The sequence below is a fragment of the Delphinapterus leucas genome, chromosome 15 (genome assembly GCF_059928025.1).
Source record: "Delphinapterus leucas isolate spDelLeu-1000000601 "Yukka" chromosome 15, BTC_Dleu_Yukka2, whole genome shotgun sequence".
Classification (NCBI taxonomy): Eukaryota; Metazoa; Chordata; class Mammalia; order Artiodactyla; family Monodontidae; genus Delphinapterus; species Delphinapterus leucas.
This window is the reverse complement of record NC_143143.1, coordinates 44,982,672-45,003,464: the sequence shown is the minus strand read 5'-3', so window position 1 is coordinate 45,003,464 and position 20,793 is coordinate 44,982,672. Positions and strand designations below refer to the sequence as shown.

At 42.4% G+C, this 20,793-nt stretch overlaps 1 long non-coding RNA gene across 5 annotated transcripts in view; it reads right to left on the bottom strand.

Moving 5' to 3' along the window:
* The window catches only part of LOC149747449 (uncharacterized), a 56,660-nt gene that overhangs the window by 34,850 nt on the left and 1,017 nt on the right, over positions 1-20,793 (bottom strand). For 4 of the 5 annotated variants that reach the window (XR_016387695.1, XR_016387694.1, XR_016387698.1 and 1 more), the window contains exon 2: positions 1-20,793. This exon is cut by the window's left edge. This is a non-coding gene — a long non-coding RNA (uncharacterized LOC149747449). The other variant, XR_016387696.1, reaches the window with a different exon arrangement.

The window sequence follows — 20,793 nt, the reverse complement described above, 5'->3', positions numbered from 1 at the left end:
TAGCAGCTCTGGTGAGCACTCATCGGTGAGAGACCTCCTGGAGGTTGCCGTTTCCCCCCCAAGACCTAGCCTGACCCAACAGCCTGTAGGCTCCAGTGCTGGGATGCCTCAGGCCAAACAACCAACAAGGCAGGAACACAGCCCCACCCATCAGCAGACAGGCTGCTTAAAGTCTTCCTGAGGACACAGCTGCCTGATAAGCACACACCCTGAAATGGCCTTGCCCACCAGAGGGACAAGACCCAGCTCCACCCACCACTGGGCAGGAACCAGTCCGTCCCACCAGGAAGCCTGCACAAGCCTCTTATACAGCCTATTCCACCAGGGGGCAGACAGCAGAAGCAAGAACTACAACACTGTAGCCTGAAGAACAGAAACCACAATCACAGAAATTTAGACAAAATGAGACAGCAGAGGAATATGTCACAGATGAAGGAAAAGGATAAAACCCCAGAAGAACAACTAAGTGAAGTGGAGATAGACAATCTACCTGAAAAAGAATTTAGAGTAATGATAGTAAAGATAATACAAGATCTCAGAAGTAGACTGGCAGTACAGATCGAGTAGACACAAGAAAGTTTTAACAAAGACTTAGAAGAACTAAAGAATAAACAGAGATGAACAATGCAATAACTGAAATGAAAAATACACTAGAAGGAATCAATAGCAAAATAACTGAGGCAGAAGAATGGATAAGTGAGCTGGAAGGTAGAATGGTAGAAATCACTGCCATGGAACAAATTAAAGAAAAAAGAATGAAAAGAAATGAGGACAGTCTAAGAGAGCTCTAGGACAACATTAAACACACCCACATTCTCATTACACGGGTCCCAGAAGGATAAGAGAGAGAGAAAGAACCTGAGAAAATATTTGAAGAGATAATAGCTGAAAACTTCCCTAACATGGGAAAGGAAATAGTCACCAAGTCCAGGAAGCACAGGGAATCCCAGGCAAAGTAAACCCAAGGAGGAACACACCAAGACACACAGTAAGCAAATTGACAAAAATGAAAGACAAAGAAAAAATATTAAAAGCAACAAGGTAAAAGCAACAAATAACATACAAGGGAATTCCTATAAGGTTATCAGTTATCAGCTGATTTCTCAGCAGAAACTCTGCATACCAGAAGGGAGTCACATGATATATTTAAAGTGATGAAAGGGAAGAACCTACAGCCAAGAATAATCTACCCAGCAAGGCTCTCATTCAGATGCGACAGAGAAATCAAAAGCTTTACAGACAAGCCAAAACTAAGAGAATTTAGCACCACCAGGCCAGCTTTGCAACAAATGCTAAAGGAACTTCTCTAGGCAGAAAAGAAAAGGCCACAACTAGAAATAAGAAAATTACGAATGTAAAAGCTCACCTGTAAAGGCAAACATACAGTAAAGGTAAGAAATCATCTTCACACAAATATGACATCAAAACCAGCAACTGGGAGAAGAAGAGAGCACAAATGCAGGATATTGGAAATGCATTTGAAATTAAAAGACCAGAAACTTTAAACAATCTTGTTTATATATAGACTGCTATATCAAACCTCATGGTAACTGCAAACCGAAAATCTACAATAGATACACACACAAAAAAGAAAAAGGAGTCCAAATACAACACTAAAGTTAGTAACCAAATCACAAGACAGGAGAACAAAAGAGGAAGGGAAGGAAAAAACCTACAAAAACAAATCCAAAACAGTTAACAAAATGACAATAAGAACATACATATCGATAATTTTCATAAACGTAAATGCATTAAATCCTCCAATTAAAAGACGTAGACTGGCTGAATAGAAACAAAGACAAGACCCATATATAGGCTGTCTACAAGAGGCCCATTTCAGATCTAGGGACACATACAGACTAAAAGGTGAAGGGATGGAAAAAGTTATTCCATGCAAATGGAAATCAGAGGAAAGCTGGAGTACCAATACTCATATCAGACAAAGTAGACTTTAAAATAAAGACTGTTACAAGAGACAAAGAAGGACACCACATAATGATCAAGGGATCAATTCAAGAAAAGATATAACAATTATAAATATATATGCACCCAACATGGGAGCACCTCAATATATAAGGTAAATACTAACAACCATAAAAGGAGAAATTGACAGAAACACAGTAACAGTGGGAGACTTCATCACCCCACTTTCATCAATAGACAGATCATCCAGACAGAAAATCAGGAAACACAGGCCTTAAATGACACATTAGATCAGATGGACTTAATTAATATTCATAGATCATTCCATCCAAAAGCAACAGAATACACATTCTTCTCAACCGCACGTGGAACATTCTTCAGGATCAATCACATGCAGGGCCACAAAGCAAGCCTTGGCAAAGTTAAAAAATTGAAATCATGTCAAGCACCTTTTCTGATCACAGTGGTATGAGATTAGAAATCAACAATAAGAAAAAAGACTAAAAAACACAAACACGTGGAGGCTAAACAATATGCTACTAAACAACCAATGGATGAAATCAAAGAGGAAATCAAAAAATACTTAGAGACAAATGAAAATGAAAGCACGATGATCCAAGACCTATGGGACACAGCAAAAGCATTTCTAAGAGGGAAGTTTATAGCAATACAATTTTACCTTAGGAAACAAGAAAAATCTCAAAAAAATCTAACCTTATACCTAAAGCAACTAAGGAAAGAAGAACAAACAAAACCCAAAGTTAGTAGAAGCAAAGAAGTCATAAATATCAGAGCAGAAATAAATGAAATAGAGACGAAGAAACAATAGCAAAAATCAATGAAACCAAAAGCTGGTTGTTTGAAAAGATAAACAAAATTGATGAGCCTTTAGCCAGACTCATCAAGAAAAAAAAAGGGAGAGAGCTCAAATCCATAAAATTAGAAATGAAAAAGAAGTTACAACAGACACCACAGAAATACAAAGGATCATAAGAGACTACTATGAGGGACTATATGCCAATAAAATGGACAACCTAGAAGAAATGGACAAATTCTTAGAAAGGTACAATCTCCAAAGACTGAGCCAGGAAGAAATAGAAAATATGAACAGACCAATCACAAGTAATGAAATTGAAACTATAATTTAAAAATTGCCTCAAAACAGGACCAGATGGGCTTCCCTGGTGGCGCAGTGGTTGAGAGTCTGCCTGCCGATGCAGGGGACAGGGGTTCATGCCCCGGTCCAGGAAGATCCCACATGCTGCGGAGCGGCTGGGCCCATGAGACATGGCCGCTGAGCCTGCGCGTCCAGAGCCTGTGCTCCGCAACGGGAGAGGCCACAACAGTGAGAGGCCCGCGTACTGCCAAAAAACAAAAAAACCAAAAAAAAAAAAACGATCAGATGGCTTCCCAAGTGAATTCTATAAAACATTTAGACACTTAGAGAAGAGTTAACACCAATCCTTCTCAAACCATTCCAAAAAATTGCAGAGGAAGGAACACTCCCAAACTCATTCTATGAGGCCACCATCACCCTGATATCAAAACCAGACAAAGATACCACAAAACAAGAAAATTACAGGCCAATATCACTGATGAACATAGACGCAAAAATCCTCAACAAAATACTAGCAAACTGAATCCAGCAATATATTAAAAGGATTATACACCATGATCAAGATGGAATTTATCTCAGGGATGCAAGGATTTTTCAATATCTGCAAATCAATTAGTGTGATGCACCACATCAACGAACTGAAGAATTAAAAACCGTATGATAATCTTAACAGACACAGAAAAAGCTTTTGACAAAATTCAACACCCATTTATGATAAAAACTCTCCACAAAGTGGGCACAGAGGAAACATACCTCCACATAATAAAGGCCAAATATGACAAACCTACAGCTAACATCATACTTAATGGTGAAAAGCTGAAAGCATTTCCTCTAATATCAGGAACAAGACAAAAATGTCCACTCTTGCCACTTTATATTCAACATAGTTTTGGAAGTCCTAACCACTGCAACCAGAGAAGAAAAAGAAATAAAGGGAATCCAAATTGGAAAAGAAGAAGTAAAACTGTCACTATTTGCAGGTGACATGATACTATACATTGAAAATCCTAGGGATGCTACCAGAAAACTACTAGAGCTCATCAATGAATTTGGTAAAGTTGCAGGATACAAGATTAATAAACAGAAATCTGTTGCATAGTTCTATAAACTAACAACAAAAGATCAGAAAGAGAAATTAAAGAAACAACCCCATTTACCATCTCATCTAAAAGAGTAAAACACCGAGGAATAAACCTACCTAAGGAGGCAAAAGACCTGTACTCCAAAAACTGTAAGACGTTGATGAAAGAAGTAGAAGATGACACTAACAAATGGAAAAATATACCATGTTCTTGGATTGGAAGAGTCAATATTGTCAAAATGACTATACTACCCAAGGCAATCTACAGATTCAATGCAATCTCTATCAAATTACCAATGGCATTTTTCACAGAATTAGAACAAAAAAATATTAAAATTTGTATGGAGATAAAAAAGAGCCCAAATAGCCAAAGCAATTTTGAAAAAGGAAAATAGAGCTGAAGGAATCAGGGTCCCTGACTTCAGACTATACTACAAAGCTACAGTCATCAAAACAGTATGGTACTGGCACAAAAACAGAAATATAGATCAATGGAACAGAAAAGCCCAGACCTAACACATGCACCTATGGTCAATTAGTCTATAACAAAGGAGGCAAGACTATACAATGGAGAAAAGACAGTCTCTTCAATAAATGGTGTTGGGAAAACTGGACAGCTACATGTAAATGAATGAAATTAGAACATTCTCTAACACCACACACAAAAATAAACTCAAAATGGATTAAAGACCTAAATGTAAGGCTGGATACTATAAAACTCTTAGAGGAAAACATAGGCAGAACATTCTTTGACATAAATCACAGCAAGATCTTTTTCAATCCATCTCCTAGAGTAATGGAAATAAAAACAAAGATACACAAATGGGACCTAATTAAACTCAAAAGCTTTTGCACAACAAAGGAAACAATAAACAACACGAAAAGACAACCCACAGAATGGGAGAAATATTTGCAAATGATGCAACTGACAAGGGATTAATCTCCAAAATTTACAAACATCTTCTGTGGCTCAATATCAAAAACAAAAACAAAAAAAACACAAACAACCCAATCAAAAAATGGGCAGAAGACCTAAATAGACATTTCTCCAAAGAAAACATACAGATGGCCAATGGGCACATGAAAAGATGCTCAACATCGCTAATTATTAGAGAAATGCAAATCAAAACTACAATGAGATATTGCTTCACACCAGTCAGAGAGGCCATCATCAAAAAGTCTACAAACAATAAATGCTGGAGAGGGTGTGGAGAAAAGGGAACTCTCCTACACTGTTGGTGGGAATATAAATTGGTACAGCCACTATAGAGAACAGTATGGAGGTTTAAGAAACTAAAACTAGAGCTACCATATGATCCAGCAATCCCACTCCTGGGAATATACCCAGAGAAAAACATGGTTCAGAATAATACATGCACCCCAATGTTCATTGCAGCACTATTTACAATAGCCAAGACATGGAAGCAACCTAAGTGTCCACTGACAGATGAATGGATAAAGAAGATGTGGTATATATAAACATGGAATATTCTCAGCCATAAAAAGAATGAAATAATGCCATTTGCAGCAACATGGAGGGACCTAGAGATTATGATACTAAGTGAAGTCAGAAAAAAAAGACAAATATTATATGATATCACATATATGCGGAATCTAAAAAAAAAATACAAATGAACTTATTTACGAAACAGACTCACAGACTTAGAGGACGAACTTATGGTTACGGGGGGGAAGGGTAGGGCAGAGTGATAGATTGGGAGACTGATTTTTAAAATAGATAACCAACAAGGACCTACTGAATAGCCCAGGGAACTCTGCTCAATACTCTGTAATAACCTAAATGGGAAAGAATTTGTAAAAGAATAGATACATGTATATGTATAACTGAATCACTTTGCTGTACACCTGAAACTAACACAACCTTGTTAATCAACTATACTCCAATATAAAATAAAAAAATTTTTTAAAGACTTGCTAAAAAATTAAAATAAAAAAATAAAAAGCAACTTCCTAAATAAAGACTTTGTCAAGGAGGATATCAAGAATAAAATGATGGACTATTTAGATGGACTAAACTAATGATGGACTATTTAGAAAATAACAAAAAGAACACTAACTATAAAAATGTAGGATAAAGCTAAATCTGTACTTAGAGGAAAATTCAGTCTTAAATGCTCTAATTTTTTAAAATGGAAAAAAGAGAGAAAACACTACAAAAGCATTCAAATTTAGATTTCAGAGAAAAAAGAATATCCAAAGAAAATGAGGATATATATACACATATATATATACACATATATAAAACAGAAAATTTTTAAACAATAAAATGTTAAAATAAATCTATTGGTTCTTTGAAGATCCATTTAAATAGATAGATCTTCAGAAAGTATCGTGAATAACTTCAAAAGGATAGCAACATAAAAAATGTAAGTACAGTTAAATTAAATTTTATGCATAAACAATATAACCAACAAGTCAAAGATAACGGATATTTTTCAAGGTAAAAATGCAACATGAAGCAGAAAACCCACATAAAACAAATTCATAGCAGATATGAGAAAAGATATCAAAAAGCCCCCAAGCTAAGTATCTATGTGTGTATCTAATTCTGTGTGTCTATCCACCAAAATAATATGTACAAACTGTCAAAAGCCTAGGAATGATCCCAGGTAATATTCTCAATATGCTTTAATTTCATAGTTTTTTCATAGTAGAATCAAATGGTATATGCTTTGTATACACTGTAATTTCACTTGGTTGTGTCACAAGCACATTCTTTTCAATCAAGGATTTTCCAAAGTCATTTAAAAACATTTCATCTTTTCACTTAAGTTTATATGATCACTTCTCTATTCTATGACACTTAGGTTACTTGATGGTTTTTCCTATTTTAAATGCAACTACACTGAATACTTTTCATCACAAATTTTTGTCTTCATCAGGGTATATTTCCAGAAGAGGACTGCCAGGGTTCAGAAACACTCGATACTTATCACCAAATTACTTTGCAAAGCTGTACTGCTAGCAATTAGAAAACGAGAATTTCCATTTTGTAGAACCCTCAGTGACCTTGAGGGTGGTACAAACACTGTCTCTAAAAAATGTCAGTGTGAAAAATGGTTTGTCATTATTATTTTAACTAACACTTCTTCACTTACTAATAAGGTTGGACCGATTCCTGTCAGCTATTTGTATTTCCTGATGGGGAATTCATCTGTTCATGTTACTTGGTTATCTGTCAATTGGGATTTTGATTTTAATAGATATTTGTGAACTGTTTACCTATTGAGAGTATTATCCTTTGTCATGTTTCCTCCATATAACTTTTTACTTGTGCTTTGTTTTATAATTTGATCGTGACATTTTCTGACATTCAGACTTCTTATGATGCAGTCAAATCTCTTTTGATGAGATTTTTTGATGCAGTCAAATCTTGATGCAGTCAAATCTCTCTTTCCCTTTGTACTGGCTTTCATCACTTTTGTAGTTGACATTTATTATTTTTGCCTCCTGAGCATCCATTCCTGTTTCTTTGGGTGATGAAGCATTTCAGCTTGGTAGAAAACTCCTTTTATGCATTTTCTGAAGTTGACCTTCCAACCCTACTCTCTAGAAGGGACGGGCATAGATCCGACTGGTCAATCATAGGACTTTATATCCCTGTCCTCAGTGATTGGTTTAGAGAGGCCATGTGACCCAAACTGGACCAATCAGTGTCTTCCCTAAGACCATACGTGGTAACTGGGAAAGAGAAATTCACGAGTCACAGTGAACATGTAAACCTGGAGATTTGGGTAGCTTTTCTCCTGGCTCAGTTATGTGAGCCAATAAATGCCCTTTTTAAGCAATTTTAAGTTAGGTTTCTGGGTCTTGTAGCTGAATGGCTCTCTGATTCTCCCAGATTGAAGAATAAAATTCTTAAGATGTCCTGAGTGTCTCATATGATGTCACATGCACCCCACCCCATTACCTCTGCAAACATCTCCTCCTACTGTCCCTCATGGGCTTCACTATTCCAGGCACACTGACCCCCTCAAGTATACCAGCCATGTTCCTCACCTAAAGCTCTATCCTAGTCCTTCTAGAATTTTCTTCCTCTGGATATACATATGGCTACTTTGCTCACCTCCCTGGAATCTTTTCAAAGCTTCCCCAGTGATGCTTATCATGATCCCCTCTCAAATGCTATAAAGAGCTCTGGCCCTCTTCACAGGCTCTATTTTTCCCCCTTTCCCATGACATGTAACACTTTCTAATAAACCATATAATCTACTTATTTATTAAACAAAGAACTACTGAAAAGCTCCTCTGGCTCCATGAGGAAAAGACAGGAAAAGATGCTCAACGAGAGCAGGGATTTTTTTTGCTCACTGAAGAACCCCAAGCACCAAAGCAGTACTTGGCACATAATAGGTGCTCATTAAATATTTGTTGAACAAATGAAGGAATTATGCTCAATACTTTGTTCTGGGAAAACCTTGGCAAGTTCCCTGTTATGAGACTGGTGACCACCTGACTGGGTTATTTTTTTCTTTTCTTTTTTTTCTTTTGTAGAAAAATATAGAGAATAGTTGAAATTAAACTGTCGCTCTTAAGCAAGTTAATGGCTCTGCATCCTGTCACAGAAGACAGGTATCAGAACAATGGGAGAGCTAAAAGTGTTTGAAAATTATTGTGAGAACTCTCTTTGGTTCAGAAAGTATGCCCACTGCCTATTTAATGCAAAAAAGAGGAGGAAGAAGAAATGGGTCTGTTCATTCATCCTGCCTCAAACAAAGCAAGGATTGTGTTTTGATGTTACCATGGTCCATCTTTTTATCCAAGGGTGGGTGATGGCAGGAGCCACAGTAGGTGAGACTGGCTAGACTACTCTGAGAAAACAGCACTATCTCAATGGTTGAACACAATGAAGGTTGACTTCTCACTTGTAAGCTGGGCAGCTCTCCTACAGGCAGTGACAGGGGCCCCTTGCTTCTTCCACCCTGTGGTGCTGTCACCTTCAGCATGTTTTCTCCAAGGTCACCATGGAACAAGAAGAGGGAATGGAGATTGTGATGAGCCAAGCGCAGGAGAGCTTGCACAACTGCTGCCCATGTTTCACTGGCCACAAATCAGTCACCTGGCCCCACTCTAACTCCTGGAAAAATGTCGGTTGGCTAAGTACCCAGGAGGAAAATGAAACGTGTTTGACGATTACCTAGCTTTGCTTCTGTTGCTATGTTCCTCCTTTGAAACATAGCCACGTGCTGCCCTCTGCTTCCACTCCCCAAGAGCAAACAAGCCACACTGGCTTAGGGAGAGCGTGAGGTCTGGACATTTTAGATGATCAAAGCAATCCCACGTTGGGAAGAGGACTTAACCATGTGATGGGGAAAAACCAGAATGTTGTTCTGCACTGTCTTGGTTAGAAACGTAAGGATGTAATAGAATAAGGCTTTGACTGACCTCTATCACTTGTTCAAATCAAAAGAAGACCCAGTCCAGGGGAAGTGTGTATGTCTGATTTTTCTAGGTCTGAAAATGGACAGCTTTTGAAATGCAAACATCTTTCCCTGCCTAGAGATAGGGAATTGTTCCAAATGTTAACCTATATTTTCTCTTTTTTTTTTTTTAGATATCTGTTTTTACATCTACATCTTTAACGTGCCTTGAATTTATTTTGGTATTTGTTAGTTGGTAGGAAGTAACTAACTTTAAAAATATCCCTAGCACCAATTATTAAATAATACATCTGGATCCCATTGTCTTGAGTTTATTTCTTTAAAACACACTTATTTTATGTTTATACAAAAACCTATTTTCTAGGCTACATCCTCCTTTGGTTTCTCTAGTGCCACTTTGTTACTCTTAATGTAGTTTACAATAGGTGCTGATGTCTATTAAGGCAAATTCAATGCCTCCACTGTCTTCATTTTCAAATGTTCTTGGCTATTCCTCATTGTTTAGTGTTTCAGATAAACCTCTAAATAGCTTTGTCACATTTCCCTCCTATAGATGCCCGCTTTTTCAGTTCCCCTCTCTCTCAACATCCCCAGAAAAATGGATGAGCCAGCCAGGTTAGTCATCCCACGCTTAGTTCAGACAGTAAGGGGAGAGGGCATCTGTTATAAATGCAGCTTCCTGAAATGTTCCAGAGAAGAAGACTCCTGTCCATTGCTGACCTCCTGACAAGGCTGGGCTGTGCTCTGAATAACAATCAGTTTCCAAATATTCTGCTCCGAAGCCTTTTCCTGCCTGCCTTGACATTCAGTCCCCTCCATCTCATCTGAGTCATTGGGTTTCTGCATAGTGAGTTGGGAGGCAAAAGCTAGGTAAATATCACCGTGTCTTGAGTAATCATCACTCATTTTGCAAACAAGTGCTTAAGGGCTCAACCGAGCTGGTGCACAGGACTCTACAGAGTTCAGAGACACAGGAATACAGCATTCGGTTAGCAAATGCTTCTGCTGCCACTGTCTGGGTCTGAGTTCTTCCTGAAATAAACTGAAACGCAATTTCCCAGCTTTTGGTTTCCTCACTTGACGCCGGGTGTTGGCATTATCCAGCCCAACCAAAACTCATTAGCAGCCTACTCTGCCAGACAACACAATAGCATCAGAGCTGCTGGGTCCTCTTTAAAGGATCCAGGCCAGCTGCAGGGTAGGGGAGCGGGGGGGGGGGGATTTTTTTCTTTTTTTTTCCAACAGAAAGTATGATAAATATGGAAAGAGTATGATAAATATAGCTAATGTCAATGTTATTCATTGTTCAGATCACTTTGTATACGTTCACTCATTTAATCTTGACAACAATGTGATAGACACTTATTATCCCCACTTCATAGATAAGCCATCTGAGGCACCAAGAGACAATCTTTTCCACAGAGCTGATGAGCCAGTAAGCAGTAGGGTTTTGATTTGAACACAGGAAGTCTGGAGCCAGAGATTACTCTTCTAACCACTGTGCTAGGAATTCTGAAACTTGAGTGGGCATCAGAATCACCCAGAGGCTTAACAAATCGTGGATTCCTGGACCCTGACCTCAGAGTTTCTCATTCAATAAGGTCAGGAGTGGAAAGGCAGATTTTGCACTTGTATCAACTCCCAGGTACTGCTGCCCCAGGAACCACGTTTTGAGAACCACCATCCTGCATGACACAGAAGTGATTGGCAGGTGTGTTCCTGGGAAGGTGAGGAAGATTAAACAGACCTGGAGGGTGATTAAGCTATGCAGCTAATTCTCAGTTTCTAAAGTCAGATTATCTGTGTTCTTCCAGTTCCTAAAGCAACCCCAAAGCCGGCATTGCCTGCAAGGTGCCACCTTCTTCCTATTTATGTTAATTATAGGCAGCTATCGAAATATTGGAGATAATTAAGAGCACTGGCTGGAGCATCAAAACACCTAGTTTTAAATCTCAGTCCTGTTGTTTACACGATGACAACCTTTCTAGGCTTCAGTTGTCATATCTAAAAAATAACAATTATTTACCACTTAGGATTTTAGTAAAGGTAAATTTTACACACACACACACACACACACACACACACTGCCTGGCATACAGAAATAATGGTGGTTATGTATTTTATAAAAAGAGGGTATCTGGTTTCCTTCCTTCCTCTGAGACACCAGCAGAGAAATCTAACTTTGAGACGCCACTGCAGTAAGATTTTCCAGGGTCACATCAGGTACCCAGACTTTCTTTACAGCTTCTAACTGTGATAAGGATAAAAAAAAGAAAGTGTGTGTATTTGACAATCTGCTCCCCACTCCTGCTGGAGGCAATTATTGGCTGACTCATCTCAGGGGCCATCTTTCCTTGTGCAGAAGAGACAGGTGAACTGGAAAAATGGAAGTTGCAGAAAAGGGAGGCCCAATCTGCACAAGGGGAATCTGGGCAGCTGGTCAAATAAAAGAGAGATGTTAAAATAAAGCACTCAGTGTTATAAATGGAATCTCCTCTCTGTCAAGTTATTTTTTTAAGTTCTTTATCCACTAATTCATTCATTTACTCAACAAATACATATTGAGCCCCTGCTACATATCGGCCACTTCTCGCGGTTCTGGAGAAACAGGGGTGAACAAAACAGCCAAAGATCCTCTCCATGGGGAGCAGGGGAGGGAGATGTGAAGACCATGGGGGCAAAGTGGGCAGGATCAGAGAGTAAAGACCTGAAAGAAATGACGATGCCAGCCGTGTGCGCATCCGAAGGAAGAGCACCAATCTGGTAGAGGGAACAGTAAAGGCAAAAGCCGGGAGAACTGCCATTGTGAGCGAGTGGAAGAGGGCGAGGGAAGAGATGGAGTTGGGGGGAAGGCCAGGTCCCATCACGAATGGCCAGGAAGGAAGATGGGTTGACATTCGCAGGATTTTAAGCAAAGGAGGGACATGATCCAACTTTGAAAGTGGATCTGTGTCAAAACAGCATGAGGGAGTTGGGCTGATACCAAGTGAAGCCTTTGATTTGGGACCTGCATATAAAGAAGAAAAAGAGAAAAGAGAATAAAGATCAGAGGTCCAGGAGAAAGGTCTGGGTAGAGACCGAACTAAAGACAGATCCAGGTCCTGTTGGCCTTTATTCTCTTCTCCAGTCCTTACCCCCATGGTTTTCTCATGATCCCAAGGGGCGATTCACTGAGTATAATGATCTTGTCAATCTTAGTTGCACATTAGAATCATCCAGGGAGATTTTCAACATGCCTTGCTCAAAACCAAATTAAGGGACATTCTTCCAAATAACTGGCCAGTATGCTTCCAAGGTGTTAGGGTCAAGACTAAGATGGAAGAACTATCCCAGATTATAGAACTATAGGACACTAAGCTTTTTTTTTTTTTTTTTTTTTGCGGTACGCGGGCCTCTCACTGTTGTGGCCTCTCCCGTTGCGGAGCACAGGCTCCAGATGCGCAGGCTCAGCGGCCATGGCTCACGGGCCCAGCTGCTCCGCAGCATGTGGGATCTTCCCGGACCAGGGCACGAACCCGTGTCCCCTGCATCAGCAGGCAGACTCTCAACCACTGCGCCACCAGGGAAGCCCTGCATCTTTTATGAATGTCTAAATTATTTCAAAATAAAATGTGAAAAAATTACCCAGGCCATTGCCCAGGCCACACCCCAGACCAATACATCAACATCTTGGGGACTGGGGACTGGCTACAGTCAATTTTAAAAGCTCCCTAGATGACTCTAAAGTGCAACCTGGTTTGAGAATCACACCTTGGATTTTAAAAGTCATTAGGGGGTTTTGCCTTAAAGTTTTCTTCTGTCCAAAGGGCACAAAAAGGCCCCTTCCTTCTGAGGTTGTGTCAGCTCCTCCCAGAGCATCTGTTTGCCACCTTAGACTCAAAGGAACCTCTTCGGGGTAGAATCAGAGATAAGGCTGGAATAAGGGGGATGTAATCATGCAGTCACAAGAGAAGCACCTTTGAGACTGAAACGAAACTGAGCAGGACCCTGCAGGGCCTTCCCAGGGACAGACCCTGCCATGTCCCCTGCCTCTTGTTTGCAGAAAAGTTTTAGTCTTCTAGGCTTTCCCCCAAGTTCCAAAGAGCAAATTCCATCAGAGAAGAGAGAAAATGCAGGAACTATGGAAGACGGTTAAGCAAAATAAAATAATAATAGTTGAGCCATAAAACAAAGTCAAGGACATTTAGCTCCTCCTCAAGGGCTATAGATAATACCCTGAGCCATATCCTTGAGTTGTTTTGCAGATACTAAACTCACCCTCCCCACACAACCAGGTGGAAGACGTTAACTGCAGGCTGACCACCAGCATGTAGACCCCAAACTGGAAGGGACCAGAAGGCTGCTGATGGAGGTTCCCGAAACACCACCCTGTGACCTCACCATCAACCAATCAGAGAATTGAGCACAAGCTGATCACACACCCTGTGACCCTCTCTGAAAGCCATTGGGAAGTTCGGGTCTTTGAGCATCAGCTGCCCATACTCCTTGCTTGGTTTCTTGCAATAAAGGCTGTATTTTCCCTCACCACAACCCAGGGTCAATAGGTTGGCTTTGCTGTGGATCCAAGTTCAGTTCAGTAACAGAAAGATGTTTCTCTAGAAGAATTTGTGTCTTCCTCCTGGAAGAGATCCACACTAAGAAAAGCAATTATAGTTCCAAAAACCCTCACTGCCCCTTGGGGAAAGAAAGGAGATCAGGTGGCATTCTCAAGGTAATCTCCAACTTCAGACAAGTAGTTACCTCCACTCTCAGATTTGGGGATGTTCCTTTTTCAAACAATTTATTTTATTGCTACACAGAAGGACGAGCCTTTCCTATGGAAACCGGCAAACACTAAATACCAACCTCTGCCAGCAAACGCAGCTATAAGAAAATGAGGCTTAATCTGCTTAGATTAATAAGGAGGCACCAAAAGACTGCCCGTGGGCTGGAGGCTGCAAGAGGGGAAACGAAAGACACTGATTAGGAATGTGCCCAGAAAAGCAAAGGGAAAAATCAGAAGGTTAAGCAACATAAAAAGACCTCTAGATTCGGATTCAGTTTTAGAAGCAGCCTCAGAAACAAGGCTCTTGGTTATTTGCATATAAATATGCTGGGGGCAGGGGAACCACGGTACTCAGCTGTGCATCCTAAGTTTCTTATCAAAATCTGTTCCCAAAGCAGCTGCAAACTCCGGCTCTAAAAATGAAAGTCATGTGGCCAAACGGGGGTGGAGGCAAAGGAAGGAGGGAGGCAAGGGCACCGAATGGTGCTTCAATTAACCCACGGAGGCCTGCAGCCCATATGCACCACCTGGGAGCCTTTAGACATGGCAATGCCCATGCTGAGCCCTAGAGCAACTAAACCAGACTCGCTGGGGATGGGGCCCAGGTTCAGTGTGTTTGGTATTTTCCAGGTGATCTGAATAGAGGACTTGATTGAGTATCAGGTTGGGGCAGGGCGGGGGTGGGGGAGGCGGGGGACGGGGCGGGGGGTGGGGGGGGCTGTTCTGCAAACCTTTTCCGTAAAGGTAGATTTGGGGCTCTGTGACCCAGGTGGTCTCTGACCCTACTACTCAGCTCTGCCGTTGAGGCCTGAATGCGGCCATAGTCCGGAGGTGAATCAGCGCGTGTGGCTTTGATAAATGAAATAAATGAACTTGATTTACAACAGTAGTTTGCAGTCCCTGTTCTAGACCTTTGTTAGTCAAAGTATGGTCCTTGGGTCAGGGGATTCGGCATCCATGGGAGCTTGTTACAAATGCCAAATCTGCGACCCCACCCCAGAAGCCCCTCTCAACAGAGTTTGTTTTTAACAAGGTCCCCAAATGACCGGAGCACATTGAAGTTGGAGAAGCAGGCATGAGGTGACTGTGCTGAGGGGTGACCAGCCGTGGGAACGCAGATGGCTAGCCTGAGTCTTGGAGCACCAACTCTTTTGTCCATAAAACTGTCCTTGGCGTTGAGGGTTATTCAGGCATTCCAGGGGCATTTTGCCCGTATATAGGGACTTTGAAAGGCACCAGATGCTGCAGGAATGTGAATTGTGGGTTGGTGGCAGCAAGCCCTAGCCTCAGGCCAACAAGGGAACTGTCCCCTCTGCAGGTGCTCAGCTTCAGTCATGACGCGGTGGGAAGGGCTGGCCACGCAGGCCCTCACTTCAGAGGCCAAAACACAGTAACCCCAGTGTCTGCCGGCCTCGTCCCTTGCAACAGCACAACTGCAGAGCCTGGGGGCCATGACCCTGAGTGTGAAGAAGTGTGACTTGGACTAGGCTGGCAAGGCTGAATGCCATCAACCTGACTCATAACCCAAACATGTGGCTTTTTTGCTTTCATATCTCCCTGCCCCGTGCAGGGAGGGGGCCTATTCCCTGCTGCATCCCCGGCACCTGGCACAGCATCAGAGCTCGCAAATCTTTGATGAGCCAACGACCACAGACGCTGAGACACTGAACTGAGTGGCATCCATCTTTAGGCCATGAGGACATAATTGACAATTGACCTTCATATATCAGCATGCCGAAGGGCTATGGGTTTTTTTTTTTCCCCAAAAGAGCCATCTCCGTGTCCCTTGCACGTAGAGGATCCTGACAAATGACAACAGAAGCTAGTTTTTAATCTGTTGCCAGAAGCAGAAGGCCTAAGGGCCCGTGTCCCAGTCTGTAGAGTTAATGGAGCTCCCAAAGGGGCTTCGAGCTCGTCCTGTTTCCCGCAAGTCCGGCGGTGCTGTGACGCAGGAAAGTAATGAACTGAGCAGCCCTCTCTCTCCAAGTGCCCATCTGCCAGTCAGCTGGGCCTAGCCTGTTGTCGGAGGATGTCTGCCATGTCCTAGAAAAATGCTCTCTCTGAAAGCCCTGCCAGGGATTAGCATGAGAGGAAGCGAGCACACACCACCCCAGAAAGCCTTGCGCCTGCCCCCGAGGCATCTCCATGGACTGCAGTTCTGACACATCGTGTGTAGGAGGCTTGGAAAGAGGCGTGATAAGGAACTCACGCGGCACTTGGGAACTGGGATGAGGCCCTGGGCGTCAGAGCCAGAGAGAGCCAGCGTGGTACAGAGAGAGAGATTTCTTTCTTTCTTTTTTTTTTTCGCGGTACGCGGGACTCTCACTGCTGCGGCCTCTTCCACTGCGGAGCACAGGCTCCGGACGCGCAGGCCCAGCGGCCATGGCTCACGGGCCCAGCCGCCCTGCGGCATGTGGGATCCTCCCAGACCGGGGCACGAACCCGTGTCCCCCGCATCGGCAGGCGGACTCCCAACCACTGCGCCACCTGGGAAGCCCGAGAGAGAGATTTCTTAAATCTACAGTGCACGTGCATCTCCTGGGCATCTTATTAGACGACAGGCCCTGAGGCTGGGCTGGGATTCTGCAGTTCCAGCTGGTGATGCGGCTGCTGCCCTACAGATCACCTTTGCAGGAGCCTGCACAGCAGAGAGGAAGGAGTACCAGATTCACAGCCAGGGCACCTGGGCTACTCTTCTCCTCGGGCTTCCCCCCAAAAGCAGAGCATGTGGCAGATCTATGCTCCAAAGAAGGCCAAATAATAACTCCCATCTGCCAGCTCTTCTTATTGTGTGACTTCAACTCTCCTCCCATTGAGAGGCGGGGCCTGCATTCATCCCCCTTAGCGTGGGCTGGCCTTGCGACCACCAAGGAAGTGAGGCTGTGACTTCTGGGGTTAGGTCATGAAAGGCGGTAATTTCCTCTGGTTCTTTTGGGGTGTTCCATCTTGGAAACCAGCCACCCTACTGGGGAGAAGACCAAGCATCCACAGAGAGCCCCAGGTGAAGAGGAATTGAGCACCAACAGCCCCAGCTGAGCTCCCAGCTGACGGCCCACAGCAACTCGCCAGCCACAGAAGCGAGCTGTACTTTAAAAACACCCCAGATCAACCCTCCTACACTGTTGGTGGGAATGTAAATTGGTGCAGCCACTATGGAGAACAGTACGGAGGTTCCTTAAAAAACTAAAGATAGAGCTACCATATGATCCAGCAACCCCCTCCTGGGCATAAATCGAGAAAACCATAATTCAAAAAGATACACGTACCCCGGTGTTCATAGCAGAACTATTTACAATAGCCAGGACATGGAAGCAACCTAGATGGCCAGCGACAGAGGAATGGATAAAGGAGATGTGAGATAGATTGATAGATATACACACACACACATACATACACACACATATACATACAATGGAATATTATTCAACCATAAAAAAGACTGAAATAATGCCATTTGCAGCAACATGGATGGACCTAGAGATTATCATACTAAGTGAAGTAAGCCAAAGACAAATATATATCACTAATATACGGAACCTTAAAAAAATGATACAAATGAACTTATTTACAGAACAGAAACAGACTCACAGACTTAAAAAACAAACTTATGGTTACCAAAGGGGAAAGGTCGAGGGGGAGGGTGGGCGGTGGGAGGGATAAATTAGGAGTTTGGGATTAACATACACACACTAGTATATATAAAATAGATCATCAACAAGCACCTACTGTATAGCGCAGGGAACTCTACTCAATATTCGGTAATAACCTAAATGGGAAAAGGACCTGAAAGAGAATACATATATGTATATGTATAACGGAATCACTTTGCTGTATACCTGAAATTAACACAACACTGTAAATCAGCTATACTCCAACATAAAAAAAAAATTTTTTTTAATAAATAAATCCTAGTTCCATCTAGGAAGTGGTTCCTCTCCTTCCAGTCAGGTTGCCCCATCTGAAAATACGTGGAGTAGAAATAAACTGTCCCCACTGAGCCCTGCCCACGTGGCAGACTCATGAGCAAAATAAACAACCATTGTCCCTTTAAGCCTGAAGGCTTGGGTGTATTTTTCAGGCAACAATAGTATTCGGAACATGGCTTTAACTACTCCCCAGGTCTTCTTTTCACTCTGTACACCCTCTCTGCACAAGCTGATCACTCCCATTATTTAAATTACCATCTGCTTGGACTCTCCCCTTCTGACCTATAAAGCTGTAAGTCTAATTGCCTACCATATATCCCCAATATATACAAATCTTTATCTCTTCCTCTAGCTCCGTCTCCATGCCAGCCTTAAATACCTTTCTCCTTGTTTATCTGGTGCCACCATAAATTTGGTCAATTGAGCCAACATCCCCTGACCCCAATACTAACATCAAGTAGGTGATGCCATCAACCTAATTCCCTCGACATCTCAGGTTTACGACCTTCCTCTGCATTCTCATGGGCTCCCACTACCCAGTTTACGTCCTCAGTGTCTCTACCAAGAATTGTTCCAATTGCTTCTATATGCATCTATTGTTTCTGAGGCCCACCCCCATCACCATCAAGTTGATCTTACCCCTTCGATTGCTTTGAGAATAAAGTCTAAGAATAGCATGGAATGCCCCTCATGCCCTAGTCCCAGCTGACTGATCAAACCTTGCATCCTATATTAACTACCTTGTTCTGAGTTTATATATTCTCACAATCTCAAACTTCATGGGGTCCCCCAAATGCACCCTGCCCTTTCATCTCAGTGTATCTTTACACATGCTCTCTCTGGCTAAAATTGTTTCTTTCACCCCCTTCTTCCCATCCTCTCTGTCCTTCTGATCCCAACTCAGACATCACCTCCTCCAGGAAGCCCTTTCCGAACCAGGTTTCTCTCTCTTGCTACTGCTGTACATGGTTCTATTGTTGAACTTCTCACATTTTACTGCAATCTTCTATTTACATGACTGCCTTGCTTGTAGACTAGTGTTTCTTTTTTTTTTTTTGGCAGTGGCATATTTTACATATTAATACAGTGGCTTAAATAAGATAGTTGTAGAAGCTGAAAAACAGGAAAGAAAAAAATGAATCTATGTGATATCTCGAAAACACATTTTTCTGTTTTACCATAGGTACCATTTTTTTTTTCAAGGTAACAGTAGTGTTTTTTTTTTTCTTTTTTGGCTGCATTGGGTCTTCGTTGCACGGGCTTTCTCTACTTGTGTGGGGGGGGGGCTACTCTTCGTTGTGGTGGGTGAGCCTCTCATTGCAGTGGCTTCTCGTTGCGGAGCTTGGGCTCCAGGCGTGTGGGCTTCAGTAGTTGTGGCACGTGGGCTCTGGAGCACAGGCTCAGTAGTTGTGGGGCACGGGCTCAGTCTCTCCGCGGCATGTGGGATCTTCCCGGACCAGGGCTTGAGCCCGTGTCCCCTGCATTGGCAGGCGGATTCCTAACCACTGCACCACCAGGGAAGCCCGTGTTTCTTTTTTTAATTGCACACGTCTATAAACCTAATAAATAGGATTTTTCTTTTTCTTTCTTTCTTTTTTTTTTTTTTTTTATGGTACGCGGGCCTCTCACTGTTGTGGCCTCTCCCGTTGCGGAGCACAGGCTCCAGACGCTCAGGCTCAGCGGCCATGGCTCACAAGCCCAGCCGCTCCGCGGCTTGTGGGATCTTCCCAGACCGGGACACGAACCCGTATCCCCTGCATCGGCAGGCAGACTCTCAACCACTGCGCCACCAGGGAAGTCCTCTATTTTTTTTAATACAGCATGTTCTTGTTAGTCATCCATTTTATACACATCAGTGTATACATGTCAATCCCAATCTCCCAATTCATCACACCACCATCCCCACACCCCTGCTGCTTTCCCCCCTTGGTGTCCATATGTTTGTTCTCTACGTCTGTTAGACTAGGTGTTCTTAATGTATGTTAATCCAGACCAACAACATCAGCAACACCTGGGAAGTTTTTTAGAAATGCATATTCTCAGGCCCTACCCCAGATATACTGAATCAGACATTCTGGTGTTGGGCCCAGCAATATATGTTTTAACAAGTCCTCCAGGGGAGTCTGGTGCACACTGGGCTTTCAGAACCATTGTTCTGCACCAGTTGGACAAACATTAGAATCACCTGGGAAGTTTTCAAACATCCCAACCCAATTAAATCCAAGTCTCTGGGCATGGGACACAGGTAGCAGTACTTTTAAAGCTTCCCAGGGAATTCCAATGTGCAAACAAGGTTGAAAAACACTAACCTGGATTCTTTCTACTCAGAGTGTAGTTGCCAGATCAGAAGCATAGGCATCATCTGAGAACTTGTTAGACACACAGCATTTCAAGTTACTTCCCGGACATACTGAATCAAAAGCTTCACTTTAACAAGATTCCCAGGTGATTTAGGAGGGCGGCCAAGATGGCGGAGCACAAAGACCCTAAGCTCACCTCCTCTCACGAGCACACAAAAATCACAGCTATCTGCAGACAACCATCGATGAAAATGACTGGAACCTACCAGATGAGATCTT